Raw genomic sequence first — 17,105 nt, forward strand, 5'->3', positions numbered from 1 at the left:
CCCGCACTGGGGCCACCTCAACATCCCCTCGGTTTTCCACAAGCATTTGCTCAAAAACCAGCTCCAACAGTGTGGAGTTCTCTGGTTGACAACAGAGCCAACACCCAGCGTCTGAGAGCATACTGGAGAGAAGCAAACTGTCCTTTAAACAGAGGCACACACCCACTGTGAGTCCCGGCCATGGCTAGACGGTGTGGAGCGAGAGGTCACATCCCAGAGTGAAGTGCGCCATGGGGGAGGCCAGGGGCGAGTCCCGGCATGGAGGAAGCCTGTGGGGAAGTGGTCACTCTCTCACCAGAGTGAGGGACGGTCACCAGCTTCTACGAGCGGGGAAACTGGAGGCGGAGGCAGGACCCCCCACACAGCATTTGTAATTTGTGAGACTTTAGAATAAACTGTGGTTCTGAAAACAAAAAGCAAAAAAAAAAAAAGCCTTTCTTCAAAGGTAGATGGCAGTGATCACTTTGTACTTTACTGCTTGCTTGTTTGTCCAAAGCCATTGTAACCGTTAGTGCCACACTCCCAGGGCGCACACTAGCAGGATGCCCAGCCGAGGAGAGAGGGACCCCATGTGGGAACGCCCAACACCACCTGCGGGACTCTGGGCCAGGGACCGCCCGCCAGACAGCTCATCCCGCCGCCCACGGGCACCCACAGCATGCGCCACGCGGCTCTGTGGGTCCATGAGAAGACAGGGCCCCAGGCTGCCCAGCTGCCTCCTCTGGTCACCCAAAACGACAGTGCCCTCGTGTCCTGGCCCCGGACGAGGCAGGACGGGTTACGCAGGCAGTCCCCTCTGGAGTAAACAGAACACTTGATTTTCTTTTTCAATCATCCCAGTTGAGCCAGAGGTGGGCTCTCAGTCACTGGAAGGTTTGGAAGACGAGGCTGGAGGCGTCTGAGAGCTTTTCCAAATTGAGTCTTTTCATTTCCCTCCGTCCCCCTTACCTGGGGTTTCCTGTCACCGCTGATCCATGGGAGAGTGGGAAATTGTCGGAGCAAATGAAACACCCCGAACGCTCATTCGTTACCCAGGAGAAAGTGGCGGAGCGGCAACGGCGAGAGGGCTCCTGTAATCTTCCTAGTGGCCATTTGTAGAAAATCCAGGGAAAAATCCATTTTTTAGAAAAGTTCTCTTCGCTTAATGAGTTGAAAATATCGAATATTCAAGCTGAGGGAATACTAACCCCAGGAAGCCCAGGATGGATGGCGCCGCTGAAGTCACAGCAAATAGCTGTGCTCACATCCATCCTCGAGTCACGGGCTCGCTCCGTCCTCCGTGCTCATCTCCAGCCACTCGGCCACCGGCCAGCGTGCAGCTCCTCATTTGTTAGGACATGAAAGTCCCCTTAATATTTTTTATCATTTCACATTATGGGCATGTAACGACACCCTCAGGAACAACCTGCCCACCAGGGTACGTTGTTAGCTTTGCCGGCATCTTCTGCAATTTTGTGAAGCTTGAAATGAGCCTTCGAGGGGCAGGGAAGAAGCGACAGACCGCTGATTTTGGAGCCCACTGGTTGTCAACCTCCACTGGCCCCGCTGGTCCCGAAGGCAGGGCAGGGCTCAGCCTCCATGAGGAGCCAGGCTCCAGGCCACAGCTTCCTACCTGGAGCCCGCAGCCCAGGACCCTCGTGGCCCATGGAGTGCAAACATGTCTGGCTCCCGGACCATGAGTTTTCCGAGTCTGGGGTCCTTTGAAGAATTGCATCATGCTCACAAGTACCGCATAGCGCTCCTCCAGGGGAAAAACAAAAAACAAAAACCGAAAAACACCCTCAGGATTTCTAGCAGCTATTTTCAGTCCTTTTTATAGATAACCTACAAAGAGCTTGTTTGGCTTTTTTTTTTAAAGCCTATTTTGCTTAAGGTAACAAAAACGCTGAGCTCTCCCGGGATTCTGACGCTAAATGGTTCTGCGACGCCGCCGCAGACTCCCCGAGCATCTTGTCAGCCAGTTTGTCTGGGGCGCTTAGAGTGAGTCGCAAATGATGCGCTTTGACACCTGTCACCTTGAGAAGAACCAGCACCCATTTATCCCCTGCCCTGTAATTTCCCGTAAGTGCCGGTGCGGGGTCGGGGCGGGCAGCCCCAGCAGTTCTCTGTCCCAGCCCTTGGCACGCTCGGCCTCTGGCTTCCATTCCGATGAAGCATGTCCATCAACAGGGCTCAGTGGCCCTTTGGGCCCACAGATTGATCTTCCCCATCGAAGGCTCCCACCTCCTGCCGCCCCAACCACCCTCTCATGGCCCAGCTGTCCGAGTGACCATCCGATGTCACCTATCCGGGGCCTTGCTCCAGGGACTCCCTACTGTCCGGCCCTCCCCACAGCAGAGTGGGCCATGGCCCGCCCTGGGAACTTAGAGAGAGAGGGAGGAGAACAGGACGCAGCCACATGGCTGAGTGAGACCTGAATAGTTGCCCCAGCTGTCTAAAAGACAACAGTTACTGAAAATGGGGGGGAAATGACTCATCCTTTCCCACAGAAAGCTGCCGGGAGCCAGGTGTTAACATGAAAGAAAATTACCAAAGAACAGGTAAAAAGAATTAAAAAGTGTCACCACAAACCACGCAGCACGGAGATAGCGTGGTTTTCACCCCTCTGCCCCACCCACCCAGGAACTTACTGGACTTGCTATGGGAAAGGGGAAAATGCCGGGAAAGAAGGACAACCCCCAGCTCTGAGACACCCATAAAACACGCAAGATCACAGGCACATAAAACACATCCAAATAAATCTGTCACGCCCTGTATTTACTTCTTTGTCCCTCTCCTGCCGGCTGGCTGCGTCATAAATCTCCCGTGTTGGAGGAAAGGTGCCGAGCGCAGGTAACATATCCTGAGACTTCAGACATAAATATGGAGTTCTGGGGGGAGACAGGCAGCCTCGAATGCGTCCGCTTCTTTGATAAGTTAATATGTGCTCGTAGCGTGAGGCTCAGGCGGACTTGACATTTGAATCATTGATGGCTTGGGGGGGAAATGGCAGCAGCCTTATTTTGTTCTGGAAGAGAACCCACATGTCTTTATATAAGCAGAGAGAGTGGCGTTGATGGCGCTCCGGAGCTTTTCCATTTCGGCCGTAAACCATGTGTTTGGGAGCCGGGCCATTTCTGTCGAGGAGTTATTACTCGGCAGCTCCAACTGGAGAGCGCCCACCATCCCAGCTCAGCGCGCTGCCGCAGGCCTCTCCACCCAGGGCCCGGAGAGGACTGCAGTACCACACGGCCGTGGGAAGCCTTGGTGTCGCAAGCACAGTCAAATCCCTTCGTGTGCACGAGCTGGGTACAGTCTTGGAGGGCACGAGACTGGCCAAGATCCTGGGTGCCGCGCTCTGTTTGAATGAGTAGCCTGTGGTCTAAACAAAACCCAATCAGCACCAATTTCTTCCAAGGTCTCCTGCATCCGCTGGGTTAACTCCAGCCGTAAAAGATGAAAACACACCCTGGCTCTGAACTGTGTCAGGTGGGGCCAAGTTGGCTGTGTCGCAACACGGACCACTTCACACTTCCGCGTGTTAGCCATTTCCAGCTCCATTCCCACCACCCAGCCATACTGACACCCCAAACATGCACCAAGCCCTTGGGCAGAGCCCAGCATGGGGACCTGGTCCTCAGAAAGCATGTCGTTTCTCAGCACCGCCCCAGCTGGAATGTCTAAATACTCAGCACCCCCAGCTGGGTTGTGGGAGGCGTCAGGCAGGAGGGTGAGGGAGGCAGAGAGCTGAGGGGTGGGACGAATGAGGCAGGGACAGGTTCTCTTGCCCACTGGCCCAATTAGGCCTGGCCCCAGGCTTCTGGACACCCAAGGCTAAATCACCTGCTACGTTAGACACAAAGGAAGTGCAAGTGAGAAAAAGACCAGAGTGGATCTCCCCAAGATCCCCCACCCAAATGCTCCCCTGAGATTTTCTCCTAAATCTTTCACCTTTGATCTACCCGCTTCTCTGTGAGCTGCACTCCATCCTCCTCTCTGAGCTCCTCGCACCGCCAGCAACCCTGAGCTCCGAAGTCACGTGCATTCCCCCCTATCTTCCGTGTCTCCATGTCCAGGTCTCCCCCTCCTCTCTCTCATAAAGACACCAGTCACTGCAGTGGGACCACCCGACCCAGCACAACCTCATCTTAGCTTGATCGCATCTGCAGACACCCTATGTCCAAGTGAGGCCACATTCGCTGCCACCAGGGTCAGGAGGGCAACGTCTCACTTGCTGGGGAAATAGCTCCAGCCTGACGGCCCTGTTGGTTGGTCCCACGAGCCCCCTCCATGTGCCATATCCAGACCTGAACTCAGCACTCCCTCCCTGGTGCCTGCTCCTGTTTCTGTCCTCTGTCCTCTCATCCCAGCTAAAGGGCCCGCCACCCACCAAGACCTGGGCATCAGTTCTGACCCCCACCTACGTCACTGCAGGTAGCCACCACGTCACCGTTGTCTCTCAGTCCCTCCCTTCCCACCACCCACCCCTGGTCGGGTCTCCATCGTCCCTCACCTGAGCCACAGCACCTACCAGCCCTCCCTCCAGCCTTGTCCCTCCAGGCCAGCTCCTTCCACTCCACCGCAGACAGAGCTCTCCAGCTACACACAGATCTGACCTTGTTTCCCTGACAATGTTGTCGTCCACGGTTCTAAAGGAAGACCCGACTCCACTGTGGGGTTTTCCAAGCCCAGCACGCTGCCCAACCCCCACCCAGCCTCTCAGTGCTTCACCTTCTCAAATTCGACCCTCCCCTCTCTGCGAACCTATCTCTGACATTCGGAGGCGGCGGCCAAAGCACTGGGTCTTCACTCCCCACTGCAGACGCCCTGGCCTGCCTGCCTGCAGCTCTGAGCACATCGCTATGATACAGGCAGTGTGGCGATGGGAAGTGGCTGTCACCAACCACAGAATGCCACAGAGGTGACTGGACAGTGCCTGACACGAGAGGACCTGGGAGATGTACGAAAATTGAATCAAAGTGAAGGAAACAAAGAATGTCTCTCTTCTCGTCCACAGTCAAGTCAGACTCAGCAGATTTCCGGGACAACCAGCCTTCTCAGGGAATGTGGGCTTCTGGGCTGAAGTCACTGGCTCGGCAGTGAATTGCCTTGGAAACTGTTTTCTGAAGCTTGTAGCTTGGGGGGAGGGGGGCGCTTAACCACCCTGCTCGTCATTTCCCGTCAGCCCCAAAGCAAAGGTGATGAAGGACCTCCAGGCTACAAAGCACTAACAGTCTGGATGACCCTGACATTTATTTTATTATTTTTTAATGAAGCTAACTACTGTATCCGGTCTTTGGCCGTATGCAGTGTGAAGAGATAAACTGGCTAGTCTGCCATGCGTTCTTCTTGGAATTATTTAAGAGAAATCAGAGAACGTGCTTTGGATCGGCCCTACCCCTAAGGAGCCCTTTACCTAATTAATTCCCATAAAACCACTGTGAGTTAGGTGGAATGAGTTAAAAGTCAGACCTAATTCTCTGGAAGCCAGGGGACCACATCTCAGAAATCACCCTCCCCAGTGGAATCAAATCAGGGTCTCCACAGAGAGCTTCACCACCGAATGGGGCGTGGCAGAGGCAGCCCTCCCTCCCGCGATGGCCCTCCAGGAGCCACTGTCCCAGTTGCTGTCTGAAGGGTCTTCACGTCTGTCTCCCTTTGGACCACCGTCTCGGTGTCCCCAGAGCCTAGCCCCTTCCTGGGGCTGGAGAGCAGTCGCTGTGGAGTGAGCACAGCATTGTAAGAGGCCATCACCATGTGACGGAAGCAATAGATGCCCCGTTGTAGAAGTTGACCTGAGCCAACATCTGCGTTCCCCGTCTCTACGGGTGTCTGGTTGCACGCGCCCGGCCTTTCGCCCTTGCTGTTGGGAGGAAGGAACGCCAGGAGCTTCCCCACACCGCCACACCGCCTCACCTCACCACGCCCGTGCGCTTGGCATCTAGAACCACCATCGGACCACATTCGCACAGCGGATACTTTCCCGTGTGACCATTCACAAGCAGACGACAGTGGTAAACGGAGCACACGACTCCCAACACACGCAGTTCGGCATTGCACACGCTCACACGGGCGTCTGCACCCAGGGTGTGGAGGACACAGCCAGCCAGGCGGCAGCATGGGAAGGAAGCAGGGGTTGGAAAGACCAGAGAACTGCCCCAAAGCACAGGGTGCGGCTGCAGGAAGACGTGGAACACACTGAAAGCCGAGCGCAGGCGGCCTGGCCAGGTCCCAAGAGGCCTCCTCGAGACAGCGGAGCCTGCCCCTGTCCCATGGAGACAGAAGGCCCTCCTGTCAGTGCCAGCCATGGGCAGGCCCAGCGTGCCCTGAGACCCACCTGTAAGCCCTCACTGGTACTGTCCTAGTCCCCCAGCCCCAGCAAAGGAAGTTGGAAGGGCGCTGTGCCAAGGGTCATCTTGAACCATCTGCACTTACCAGCGGTTAGAGTAGAAGCGACAAACAGCTCGAGGGCCCTGCCACCCAACACCACCTGCTCTCACGCCGTGATACGGGGGGAGAGCCACTGCACCCCCGAGTCGGGCCCAGCCCCTGGCCCACAGCAGGCTGACAAATGGAATAGCAAAGGTCCACTCAAGGGAAGGGGTCAGCTTCCGCCCCCAAAGTAACAAGCAAGCGCACCAACCAACAGCCTCTCCTCCCTGGCTCTTCCTTGTTAAATCTTCACCAGGTGCAGCCAAACAATCCGCCCTGTGGCAGGCACGGAGGCACGATGCTCATACCCCCCTTCGAGAAAGGGGCCCCCTCTCAACAGGATGAGCGAGCTCAGTGGGCCCTCAGCTGTTCACTCCTCCCTGTCCGCCTCAGCTTTGGGGCCAAGGTCAAGCTGTCCCGGGACTGGCTGGCCTGCAGTTAGTGACTTAGCAAAGAGGGGGATTCCTGAGGCCTAAATGCAGAGAAATCTTGCAAAACCTTTCTAGTATTTCTCCCAAAACGCCCAAGGTTATGGAAATGAGACATACAATTTAATACAGCATAATCCATAAAACCCCCCACTGCCCCAAATTTCAAAAAATATAGCCAAGAAAAGTAAATTCTTTTTTTAATCCATAGCAACATTTTGTCACAACCCACCGACGAAAAGATTATCAGGAGTAAAGACAGAATATGGAAAAATGCTTATTGATTCTATTTGCAAATAACGGAAACAAACCGAAAGTCTGCGGATGTCGCTGAGTTGAACTGATGCCCGTGGCAGTTACTGGGTGACCTTCAGGACACCTCACGTTTCGTGACAGGTCACACAGGGTGAGCAGAACTACAGCCAGGCTCTGGGGGTCCGTCCACGTGTGATAACAGCGATGGCTGTCCCCCGCCCCTCAGGGCCATGAGAACCAGGTCAAAGGGCCAGGACGGAAACAACCAGCTGAGTCCCCTCAACCATCAGGAAGCCGCTATTATCCACTTGCGTTCAAAGTGGTTGATAATTAAAGTCAAGTCAACCCTGCATTTCCCACTGTACTCGGTGTCCACGGAGAACTGGCATGAGCAAATACACTATTAAAAATTTTTTCCAGAAATTATAGTTCACCGTCCCTAGACAGAATGAAACAGCCTACCAGGGAAAACAAAGAGGCTATTCTTCAATATTTTTTTTGGCTTGCAGAAAAAGTTAAAATAGCCAATAAGCTGTTTGAATTAGTCACTTTTTACTCAGGAAACCTGAAATAATGAACATAAGATAAAGAAATTATAACTTCCTATTTCATACTAAAAGGAAGCAAAATGATTTTGTTTGGGATGTATAAGAGCAAGTGTATGATACAGAATATTTAACGCTAAAGCAAAGACAAGTGAAAAATGGCCACTAGTTTTATGTTTTTCCTACCTTACTTTTAGGATATTAGAAAGTATAAACAAAAGCAAAAATTTTAACCATTATGAATCAGCAGAATACTCACAGCCACACACGCTAATAAAACACTAACGGAGTCCGCGGCCTCTGTTGGTACTAATCTAATCTTTTGAGAAGTTCCCACCAAACCTTCTTTTTTTTCAAGTCATTTGGGAATAAGTCATCTAATCCCAACTTCATTTCATCTCAGTCCAGCTCAATTCGGTGACACGTCAGCCTGGAGCGCGCCTGGGACACAGAGCAGAGGCCCAGCCAACGTGACCCGCGGTAATTAACGCATGAGCGAGCGATCCCCCGAATAATTTAACACGTGGAGACGGCACTTGCTCATTCCTCCGCCGAAACACAGATGAAACCACCCCGTGTGAAAACTCACGGTCTCACGGCCGTCCCGGCAGAAGTGCCTCCTCCAGGCGCTCACTGCTGGCGATTGTGGGGTGTTGGGACCAGTCGGTATTAACCCGAACGGGACTGCCGCAAATTAGAAGGTTAATTTCAACTCTCGGGCCAACCACTAAGAAAATAACTAAAGAGCGCAGTAGAAGGAACAGCAAGGACTTACAACGGTAGACTATGAAATGTCGATCCTACAGCACAGAGGAAGGCAGTGGTGGAGACACAGGGGGCCAAGAAGACACGCGAGGCGTGGGAAACAAACGCCAAAATGGCGGACGCAAACCGCGCCTCACCAGCAACTGCAGGGCGAGTGAGTGGATTGGAGACACTTGTGCTTCAGGACGACACCGTGGAGAAAGGGAAGACGCAACGCACAGAGCGCCTCGCGTGCTGGGGGCAGTGGAGGCCGGCTGCGCGGCAGCCAGAACCCTCACCGCGTGACGGCCGGGGTCCGGGGCTGTGTCCCGCAGGCGCCCAAGAAGCCCGGGTGGACACTACAAGGCTTCTCATGACTTCAACTTGGAAGTCACACGTAGCGTCTCTCCACAGCTTTCTATGGTCAAAAGCAAGTGACTAGTAGGTTCCGATTCCAGGAGGGGCAACCGCACAAAGTACGTGCCCAGGGGGCACGTTAGCTGTGGGGCAGGTGGAGAAACCGCAGCTGGAGAAGAGTGGACTTTTACCTGAGCTGCTTCTTCCAGTCTTCAAACTGAAGGGATGGGTTCACATAAATGGGTTGGCAAACTTGCTAGTTCAGTCCTTTTATAAACAACTTTATTGAGAGACAGTTCACATACCACACAGTTCACCCATTTAAAGTGTACAATTTAGCAGGTTTTCGTATTTTTACAGATATGTGTGACCATCACCACAATCAATTCTAGAACATTCTCACCACTTCAAAAAGAAGCACTGTACCTTCAGCTATCCTCCCCGCTTTGTTTCCAAATAAAATAGTTGCTGAAATTCTTGTACGTGAAGTGGGTGACCATTTTATGGTGGAGCTGCCGTGACTGAGGGGCAAGGGGGACCCCCCTAAGTTGCACTCACACGCCCCTCAGCCATTGCCAGCCCTCCGACTCCACAGGAGGCAGCCTGAAGGTCACTGGTGATGTCTCAGCCCACTCTCGTTCTCTGCAATTCACGAGCAGAATAACCAGAGGGGAACTTTATTTTTAGGACCGTGGTGATCAAGGAGATGGTGGCGGTTGCGTGCATTTGTCATTGTCAGGGCCTGACACAAACAGAGGGAGGAAAGGTGACAAGCACCGTACAGAGCACAGCGCACCACACCAAGGCGATTCATCTCTGAGAAGCCAAGAGTCACGCTGACGCATCTGAGCCTCCCACCCTGAGAACCTCAGATCTGGAGGGTGGAGTTATAGGACCCGCAGGCCTGCAGGGGGACAGGAGTCCCAAAGTCCAAAAAATAAACAAAAAAGGAAGGCAGCCAAGGACAGAGGGAAAGTTCCACTGTCCAGACAAAGCTTCAAAGACATAAACTTGAGCCAAAGGGAAAGTAAGTTACTGGGAAGCAGTGAGGTGCAGGCCTGGCCGGGACACTTCCCACCTCTCCAGCTGCACAGCTCTCTCCTCCGTTCACTGAGAGGTGGTTTTCCGAAGCAAGGACAGCAATCCTACCAGAGAGGACAGTGGGATGATGTAATCTGCTTCACACACCCCCCTCCCCACCCCTCCCACCCCCAGCGGGGACAAAGGCCAGGAATGCCCGAAGAGGGGCCACTTCCCACGAGCAACACCCTCTTCTTCATTGTAATTCCAGACTGGAAAGGGCCTTCGGCGAGAGCTGGGAGTCCGTGCATTGTTAACGACCAAATTTGGGTATGTGTGTGTTCTTTTCAATATTTATGATACTGAAAACGACCTTCAATTGCACTGGTGTTGAATTTTTATATTATGTACATTTCAAAAATTTGGAGAGGTCGTCGTCACTCACCAGCCCCAAACCCCAGCGTTTTACTTCACTAACATGTTAGACTTACTAGTTATCAACTTTTGATAAAAATACCCCTGCGCTGAAAACAAGGAAATAATGGGAGAGTCAGTTTTTATTCATAAAAACAAGCCCACGAGGAGAAGAACAAAAAGGGTTAGATCTGGGGCACAAGGTTCAATGGAGGGGGGGGGTGTTTGCTGTTTCCCAGCTCCAGGAGCCCGAGCTTCTAGAAGGAGGGGCAGCAGAACAGGCAGAGTCTGGATGTAGACGCCTGGCCCTCTCCCCTCCCCCCACCCCGTGCGCCTGGAGCCCCAGGACCCGACGGCCTGACGGGAGCCCCCGCGTTCCCTCACAGAGGCCTTTGTGAAGCTGTGGGTGTCTGCCTTTCTAAAACACGGTGCAATTCTTGAGACAGGATGTTTCCTCATTATTTGCACCTCTGATTCAAGCCCCACACTTTCTGGAAGCTTCCTGCCATCCTATTCCTCCCTGGCTGTCACCTGCTGCGTCTCAGTCGCACCTCTTTTCTCCTCTGTTTGGAGCCTGGGGAAAGGTGTGTCCCCTTCCCCACTCATCCTAACGGCCCGCTCCCAGGCAGGCTGCAGGAAGGAGAGACGTGCATTTGACCGGCAAGCAATTTCCACCCAGGGCTCACAGGACCGCCACGCATTTCCTTCCTGAACTCGACATCCACTCTTGCTCATAGCTGAAACGCTCCCAGTAAATGTCTATTCCTTCTTGTTTCGTGGAAACAAACGAAGTTGTGGCAGCGGGAGCACAGGTCTCTGCGGTGCCGAGTCCGAGGTCCCCCCGGGGCGAGGCGAGCCTGTCTCCCGGACACTGAACAGACCTCGGGAAGACTTTTGCCTCTGGCTCTAGAAGAAGGGAATGTCATCTGTGTAGACAATGCACGCTTGGTTCTTCGCTGACAGTGAGTTTTCTGCGGCAACTTTCCAGGAGGTGTCCACAGGCTTTTGATCTATACACTCAGAAGACATGTGTCTGAATCCCTGGCAGCCCCAGGGCTGGGGAAGGAGACACCATTGCACGTCCTCCGCCCTCTGCCGGTCGGGGGTATTCTCTCACCCTGCTTCCACTTCCCCTCGTCCACACCCCCCTCCGTGGCAGACTAGTCCAGTAGTCCCTGTCCACATCTGTGTCTCCCAGGCTCCTGGACGGCTCACGATGGGGACACCTCCACCTCAGCATCCTTAGATCTGCCCCTCATTCCAACCTCCCGCGGTTGCCTGGGATGCAGCTTCTCTTTGGGCAGCTTGAATTTTCAAGTTCATGGCCAACGCCCGGTGGCCATTGGCCGCTATCACACTCGGCCTTCGTCGGTTTGGGAGAGTGATTTGAATTCGAAGCTCACCCCTCACACCTAAACAACTGTGGGAGATGTTTCCGTGCGAGTCTTCCGAGGAATTATCTGACTTTGCAGCGGCCGCGCAGGTTTGAAATAGCCCTGGTGTGAGATGCAACCAATCAGCAGACTCTCCCGACACAGGTTAAACGTCTTTACGCCCTAAAATAGAATTATGCGCAGTGTGGAGATGTGCGGAAGCAAAATTATTCCAGGACGTAGCGGTGACAATGCCATTTCCTGAATTTATGATGGGCACCATGGGGAGTGAGTAAGTGGCCTAAAAGAGTTAATGTGTCTCCCAAAGTGCCTTATTTTAATGTTGGGAAGTTTATAATCTAGTACACTACGCTGCTTTCCAGAAACAGCTCATCATTACAAGCTTCCCTCCGTGTGAAAATATTTGCCTTCATGGATGAGGATGCTCTCTTGACAAAAGCAGTAAATGTTAGCAAATTCGGGCCTTCCGAAATCCAATCGCTTTTCAAATTTGCAGTTCTCATATTAGCCCACTAATAAAAATGACACGTGTGGTATCTGTGGCCAGGTGGGCCGAAGGGCCCTCTCGGCGCTGGGGTGAGCAGAAGAGACGGCCTTTCTCTGCTAGAGCAGCCGCCTTCTCTGCTGCTTGCCGCCTCTCTGTCCCATGAGCATCCCTCCCAACCCATCCTCGGCAAAATGCAAGGAAACAAGGAAACTAAGAAAGACAGAGAGGAGGAAAGATGAAAATTTGCCCATGAAAAATGGTAGGAACCAAGGTAGGGCCTTCACTGAGGGTAGCCCAGCTACACAAGAGCATTTAGCCATCCTCCCCGTGGAAAAGTCAGAACAAGAATGGTGAGAAGAAACAAGACCATCACGAAAATTTGCGCAAAAATGACTTACAGTGGATATGCTAAGCAGGACTCCTGCTCCCTCTTTCCAAACCAAAAGATGCTGCTTTTCCAGCAGGAAGAAGAACAGGTCCGTGTTGGAATGAGGCGTGCAGTCTCCTCCCCGAACGGCCTCCCATGAGTCACCTGCCACACGTGCACACGCCCTTTGAAACCAGGGGAGGCAGGCTGGGAGCAGCGCTCTCCCACGCCTCCCCTCGGGCACGTTAAAAATAGCCCATTATCCGCACCAGCAGAGGCTCCAAATCTGAGGCCCCAGAAGTTGGAGATTGGGCTCCGTGCGGAGCGGGATCCAAGCTCAGACGTTCCTTGAAAAGTTTGACTCCAGCTCTCTGACTTCCTAAGGCTGCCAACTGGAAACAGAAACCTCTTGAGAACATGTGCTCCTGCAGAATGTACAAAGGGCGCTGCTGTGGAGCCAGCAGCTGGCAACGGGGTGCAAGCAGCCTCTCTCCCCAGTCTGATTTCTTGCAGCATTTTGGCACTTCTGGTCCACTTCCTGGTGGGCGCCCAGGAGCCGGGGAGGCAACCAAACGTGGTCTGCTCCTAGGACAGCGCCGGCCAGCCTCCTTCCTGGAGAAGGAGGGTTCAAGCCAAGAGGAAGGCTGGACTGCGTGCCCTCTGCTGCTCTCAGTGGAAGGGACGCAGGGGACGCCCCCAGAGGCGTGCTGGCACCGTGCCTCTCCCAGGTGTCAGGCGCCACGGTGACAAGGCCAGTCATGCAGTTTCTGCGTTGCCCTGGCCCTGCCCACATTTGGAAGTAGACATGATGGTAGAGGCGGCCACCGCAAATGAGAGCTTCAGTCCTGCAGCGACTTGTAGGAAGTCATGTCCGTTCCTTCGTCATTTCAACAGTAACCGGAAAACAAGAAGCCAGCTGAATGTTCATACCTTCAGTTCTTCCTGCGTTTCTATTTCCTCTAGCCTTACCTGCTTTATTCTATTCTTTTACAGCATTCGCTCTCCAGAGAAGGGAGGCGTGAAACGCTAAGGTGTACAAACCAGCCTGGCAGAAGTTCACTCTGCTGTCACAGACCACCTTTGTCCCCCCACCCGGGTGTGTTCGTCGGGAGGGTGCGTGGACGTCCCTGAAGGAGTCAGAGGGAATGGCAATGATGTCACTGAGTCCCTCGGAGGAAGAGGTCTTCTCACTGGAGCGTCCAGCCTTCTGTCCTCCTGACGAAACAACTCAACTCGAACGCATCCACCTCTTACTCACTCTCTCTGCTTGGGGATACGGGCAACTGTTTAACTTCACACCGCAGCGGGGTATGGCCGAGCTCCCATTCTCTGCCTTCCAGTTTCCGACTACCCGCAGGCAGGTGATGACTGCTTGCCCCAACGCCAGCGGCCTGGCTGGCCCCACCCGTTTGGCAGGGGTAGGCTGGGATGAAGACCCCACTGCAGACAGTGACGTAGGCCAAGGCGAGGCAGGAGGCCACACTGGCACTTGGCCCTTTGAAGGCATTTGAGGGAGGATCGCCAGATAAAATGTATGCTGACCAGTGAAATTGGAATTTTGGGTAAGCAATGAATAGTTTTTAGTATAAGTATATTGCAGGCACTGTTTGGGGTATACTTATACTGAAACAATTACTTGCTGTTCATCGAAAATCAAATTTAACGAGGTGTTTTGTGGTTTTCCTTGCTAAATCTGGCAATCCTAACTGGAGGTTTCTGTTGTTGATAAGACAGCCGAGTTTGTTCGTGCCCAGAACAATTAAACTGGACCAGGAGCCAGTGCAGGCCCCCGAGCACTGGGCAGAGCCCGGAGAAGCAGCGAGGGTCCACCTCCAGCCTCCCTCCCTCAGCCTGGCTCCAAGGACCCACATGACACACTCCCGGGCTTGACGACAGTATTCTTAGAACAGCGAGCTGGAAGCCTGAGAAGGAAAACAGGTCCAATTCAAAAAAAGAGCAAGTCAGACTTGAAGTAAGGAAATGTTGAGACGGGGCCCCACTGCCCTTTTCGAGTGGCCAGAGGGAGCAAGTTTCTGGTAACAGAGAGACAGGGAGAGGCAGAGTCGGGGCCACTGAGCTGTAGACATGGGCAACACGCCTCACTCCCTTTGACCTTGGGGCCTTGCTGCCCGTGTCCACGTCGGGAAACAAGGCCAGGGCTGTCTGCCCCATTGGGCTTTCGAAACACTTTATTATAATGATTCGGATATAAGTAACAGTGTTGTCTAGGCTCTGAGAACTTCAGAAAGGACATAAAAAAAAAGAAAATAGAGATGACTCACGTTCCAAAGCTTAGAAGGTAATCACAGTCTTTATTTCCTTCCATCATTTACCTAGGCATCCACACCATTTTTACAATGTTGGAATTATAAAGCATAATTGTATAGCCTACTTTCATCGTCTAATCTGTTCTGAGTATCACTGCATACTCTCAGTCTCTGAGGTTATGGTTTTTAATGGCTCCTTAGTATTCCATCACTTTTAATGGGCCACAGTTTGACGTGTTTCCTCTCAGTGGGTGTTTGAGCTGTTTCCCATTTTTCACTGTTAGTGAGAAGGCCACACAGATTCCCTGGGGCAAACGGCTTTTTGTGAATCTCTACCTGTTTCCATGGGACAAATGGCTGAAAGCAAGTCCCGTGCCGGGCCAGAGGGTGGGAATGATGTTGAAGGGTTCATTCACTGACCGTCTTCCCTCCAGACTTCCTCGTACACATGCCGTGCGTGAGAGACGCTCTGCTCCCATAACCTTGCTGACGCTGGGCATTACCCCTTCCAAACATCTTTACTAGTGTGGTCAGCCAAAAATGTCTCTTCTTGCTTAAAGCTGCATTTCCTTCGTTCCTAAAGGGATGGACGCTTCTTCAAATATGTACCGAGCACTTGTACTTCTTAGTTAAGGAATGCTTCTTCAGGTTTTCAGCCATTCTTTCCAAATGTTCACTGCATGGTGAGGGCTCTTTATGTATCAGCAGTCATAACCCTTCATTTGACAATACGCTACATATGTGCCCGTCTGGGAAGAACCCTTCGGTTAGGGTGTAATTGGGGGTTGAAAACTGGACAACTTTCAAGAGACAAGTCTTCCTCGTTTTCCTGGGTGGTTTCTTCCGTGCCCTCCCTCCCCCACGGGGAAACCAGATGAACACGCAGCCCTCGCGTGTGTTCATTGGTTCTGGGAGGCTGACCTCTTCTTTAATCCACTCACATGAATCTTCATCGAGCGCTGATAACGGACTCCTTTCCAAATAATTAACCTGCTGTCTCAGCATCACTCACTGAGTAACCCAAACTTTGCCCATGCACTTGAAATGCCAACGTCTATCACCCAGTAGGTGAGCCGGCACTCAGCCTGCAGGGTCTTGCAGCCACACCGCATGGTGGCACCGGGAAGGCTGTAGGACGCGCCCTACCCACTCTCCTGTTCTAGTCCCCATTATTGGCATCACCGTCTGGACTCTGCTTCCAGAACGAGTGAGTCAAGCTTGCCTTTGAATTCTCACAGGAATTGCCCGAAAAGCCTACGTTAAACTGGAGAAATGTGGCCTTTATTCAGAACCAGGGTCTATATCCCGACTTACCGAAGGAGATGCCTTTGACATCTCCCAAGGCCTGTGTTCTTTTTTTCACGTGGGCCCTTTGTGTAGCTCCCTGGGCTTTTTCCCAGGATCCAGTGCGTCCCATTGATGCTGGGGATGGAAAACTTCCTTTGCTTTCCTGCTGGTCATGAATGGGCTACAGGCACATTACTGAAAGGCTCTGTCAGCTACTTTAAAACGTCCTCTTCAGGTTTCGAGACACATAATCAGACCACATGCAGATTTTGGCCTATTCCTTTCTAAAAGTCAATCTTCTTTACTCCGTCTCCCGTCTTATCCCACTTGTTAGAGCTTCCAGGACCGTTTCGTGAGAGTGGGCTTGCGGTATCCCCACCCTGTTGCAGACTTTGAAGAACCTACGAAGCGTCCTCATTAAATGAGATGTAGCTGCCGATATCATATTGTTCCTCCGTGTCAAAGCGTCGTTCTCCTCTTCCTGGCTTATTAAGTTTTCATTAGAAATTGATGTTGAATTTTATCAAATGTCCTCTGGGAGTTTATTAAAGTTTTTCCTCTTTTAATCTACCAATGTAATATATTTTATTAATAGATTTCTGAATATTAAAACGTCGCTGCATTTCTGGAACAGGCCTATCTGGTCTATGAAACTGTTGTTTTCAGTGCGCTATCTATTATTGAGGACTTTCTGTCCTTTGAGTCGAGGACGACAGTCTGCATCCCACCAGGTGCCGACCCCACCCACGGCCCAGCCCCACCTGCCGGGGAGATGGGCGGGGAGCCCCTAGATTCGAGAGCACCCTCAGCGCTCTCTGCCAGATGAGTGGACAAATATATTCTCCCCATGCTTTTCCAATCTTTCATCTAGCAGGGGAATTATTTGTTCCTACAGGATCAAAATCCCTCACTCCCAACTTCTAAAGAATTCTAAAATTATTCTAGAGGAAAGAAAAACCAATAACAGAGAGGAAATGACAAAAAAATCATTTCAAAATATCACAAAGCTGCAGTAATTAAACCATAAGCAACTTTTTAAATTTCTCTCCAAGGTTATATTAGTCTGTAGAAGTTTTCCCCTTTTTTAGTCAGAGCCAAAGATTTATAATTTCCTCAGAAAAATCTTCTG

The sequence above is a fragment of the Desmodus rotundus genome, chromosome 4, assembly GCF_022682495.2.
Source record: "Desmodus rotundus isolate HL8 chromosome 4, HLdesRot8A.1, whole genome shotgun sequence".
Taxonomy (NCBI): Eukaryota; Metazoa; Chordata; class Mammalia; order Chiroptera; family Phyllostomidae; genus Desmodus; species Desmodus rotundus.